Here is a 3,757-nt window from a genome sequence, read left to right as displayed (position 1 = left end):
TTCTTCTTAGTCACACACACATCAGAGTCTGCAGGTCTGGAAACGGATGCCCAAAGAAAGGCCTGGAACTGTATCACTATAAGGGATGTCTGTGTGTGTTTGTTAAATTATGGAATGAAATATTGATGAGAGAGTCGTCCTGGGGATTTGTAGTTAATTTATTCCGCACAGAGACCCATTTTTTTTTTCCTTTTTTTTTTCTTTGAGACGGAATCTCGCTCTCTCAACAGGCTGAAGTGCAGTGGCGCGATCTCGGCTCATTGCAACCTCCGCCTCCCGAGTTCAAGCGATTCTCATGCCTCAGCCTCCCGAGCAGCTGGGACTACAGGCGCTTGCCACCACGCCCAGCTAATTTTTGTATTTTTAATAGAGATGGGGTTTCACCATGTTGGCCAAGATGGTCTCGATCCCTAAACCTCGTGATCCGCCCGCCTTGGCCTGTTAAAGTGCTGGGCCGGCGTGAGCCACCACGCCCGGCCGACCCTTGATTTTTAAAAAGCGAGATATGGGGTTCTGAATAATTCAATATGGGCTATTATTTTAATAACAGGTTTAAATGTGATTATCTTATTAATTTTATTGTCCAAGGAAGCTCTTTGCTTGAAACAGGCTTAAGCTTATGTGTACTGATTTTATTGCATCACTTTATGTAGGTACATATATATATACTGCATTTGAGAAGCAGAAGAGTTAATGAAAGAGACAACTTAGGTGTAAATCCCGGACCCCGCACTTGCCAGAAGCCCGACCTAGGGCAAATTACCATACCTCTCTTTGGCCTCAGTTTCTCAATAAAAGACACCTAATAACTAACCTGGCTTTTGTGAGAATTAGAGAGGGGATGCACCCTGTGCAAAGTATCTCAGTTTCATGGGGACTCATCGGTAACTCATGTAAACATTACTGTTGCTTGATACTAAAACAAGTTTCCTTTGATCAAGAAAGGTTATCCTCCCATCCTGGCTAACACGGTGAACTCCTGTCTCTACTAAAACACGGTGAAACCCTGTCTCTACTAAAACTACAAAAAAAATTAGCCAGACCTGGTGGCAGGCGCCTGTAGTCCCAGCTACTGGCGAGGCTGAGGCAGGAGAGTGGTGTGAACCCGGGAGGCAGAGCTTGCAGTGAGCTGACATCGTGCCACTGCGCGTGGGCAACAGAGCGAGACTCCGTCTCAAAAAAAAAAAAAAAAAGTTATCTCTGCCAGGCACAGGTTGCTAACCCCTGTAATCCCAGCAATTTGGGAGGCCAAGGCAGGGATGAGGAGGTTGGGAGTGGGGGTAGTGGATCACCTGAGCCAAAGAGTTGGAGACCAGCAGGTGCAACATAGTGAAACCTCATCTCTCCAAAAAATGTTTTAAAATTAGCTAAGTGTGGTGGCACATGCCTGCAGTCCCAGCTACTGGGGAGGATGAGACGGGAGGATTGCTTAAGCCCTGGAGATCCGGACCAGCCAGGGCAACAAAGCAAGATCTCATCTCTAAAAACAAAAAAGAAAGAAAAGAAAAACAGCCGGGCACGTTGACTCACGCCTGTAATCCCAACACTTTGGGAGGCCCAGACAGGCGATCCCTTGAGGTCAGGATTTCGAGACCAGCCTGATCAACATGGTGAAATGCCATCTCTACTAAAAATACAAAAATTAGCCGGGCATGGTGGTGTGCACCTGTAATCCCAGCTACCTGGGGGACTGAGGCATGAGAATCGCTTGAAACCGGGAGATGGAGGTTGCAATGAGCCAAGATCATGCCACTGCACTGCAGCCTGGGTAACAAAGCGAGAGTCTGTCTCAGAAAAACAAACAACAAAAACAAAAACTTTTAATTAGCTGGGTGTGGTGGCCCGTGCCTGGAGTCCTAGCTACTCAGGAGGTGGAGACAGGCGGATCACTTGACCCCAGGAGGTCCAAGTTGCAGTGAATCACAGGCTACTGCACTGTAGCCTGGGCAGATTGGTCCCCTATCTCTAAAAATACGCTGGGATCAGTCCTTCAAGCCTGTAATCGCAGCACTTTGGGGTACCAAGGTGGGAGAATCGCCTAAGCCCAGGAGTTCGAGACCAGCCTGGGCAACACAGGGAAACCCCGCCTCTATGAAAAAATAGAGAAATTAGCCAGACGTGGTGTGGTTCCTCCCATTGGGAGCCTGAGATGGGAGGATCGTTTGAGTCCGGGAGGTGGAGGCTGCAGTGAACCGAGATGGCACCACTGCACGCCAGCCTGGGTGACAGAGCAAAACCCTGTCTCACAATAAAGTTAAATTAAATAAGTAAAATGAGTAAAAAAGAAAGATTGTCTCTATCCCTGTAAATGATCAAAGAGAACATGAGCCAATTGCATGAAGGGCTTGGGTTTTTGCCTCACGAAGATTTGCCAGAGATGAATCAAATTGTCTAGAAAGTCTTGTCCAGTTTTACATTTCTGGGATTTTCAGATAAGGACAATAAAATGAGGCATAGAGCTTTGGTCTGTGCTATTGCTTCGGTTCAGTAACAGTCAATAAACATACAATAAATTAGCATCCCTGTGTTCTAAGAATCCACCCTCCCTTCATTTTTACCTTTTAAAATATTTATTATGGTCTGATATCATGCTACTTAATATTTAATTAGCTGAGTAAATCAGTTCTTTATTTTTTAAATGAATGCTCTAAAAGTAAACAAAATTGCCCAGAAAGAAATCAGAAACACTTTTATAAACACTGACTTCATACAAATAGGTAGCACTAACTCCTATAAACCTTGAGCTCTCAGACTCATATTTATAAAAATTTAAAATCTATATTATGTAATTATACACTAAATTTATATCAAATTATATTTCTTTTTTTTTATTTTGTGAGACGGAGTCTTGCTCTGTCGCCCAGGCTGGAGTGCAGTGGCCGGATCTCAGCTCACTGCAAGCTCCGCCTCCCGGGTTCACGCCATTCTCCTGCCTCAGCCTCCCGAGTAGCTGGGAATACAGGCGCCCGCCACCTCGCCCAGCTAGGTTTTTGTATTTTTTAGTAGAGACGGGGTTTCACCGTGTTAGCCAGGATGGTCTCGATCTCCTGACCTCGTGATCCGCCCATCTGGGCCTCCCAAAGTGCTGGGATTACAGGCTTGAGCCACCACGCCCGGCCTCAAATTTTATTTCTATAGCGGTCCTTCAAAAAACAATAAACTCCCTTTGGGGGAAGGTATAAAACTTTCTCCCTAGATTATGATTTTTCTGAACAGAAAACTGTTACGTGCTTACCTTGATGTGAAGTGATGCGTTACGGTTCTATGCACTTTCCCTTCAGTTAGCTGCTAGGATGATAGATCTATCTTAATAAACCCTTGTCTGTTGAAAATGTAGAATTAGAACATCTATGCTATCAATCAGAATTTGTAAGGACTTAGATGGAACTTACTGTATCCATCCAGGAAACATTTAATAATGAACATTTTAGATGATGTTTCTTGAAAAAAAAATTAAGTGTAAACATCCATTTTACTTACCACAATCTAAGAATCTCCCCATTCATTTTAATTGCAAATCTTTATTTTTCCAGTAGACATTTTCAAAATTGAAACATTTATTTATTTATTTATTTATTTATTGAGACAGAGTCTCACTGTGTCACCCAGCCTGGAGTGCAATGGTACAATCTCAGCCCACTGCAACCTCCACCTCCTGGGTTGAAGCGATTCTCCTGCCTCAGCCTCCTGAGAAGCTGAGATTACAGGCGCCCGCCTCCACGCCCAGCTAATTTTTGCATTTTTAGGAGAGACGGGT

Source organism: Colobus angolensis, unplaced genomic scaffold (assembly GCF_000951035.1).
Source record: "Colobus angolensis palliatus isolate OR3802 unplaced genomic scaffold, Cang.pa_1.0 Scaffold110, whole genome shotgun sequence".
Taxonomy (NCBI): Eukaryota; Metazoa; Chordata; class Mammalia; order Primates; family Cercopithecidae; genus Colobus; species Colobus angolensis.
Note: the sequence above shows the minus strand (reverse complement) of the source record.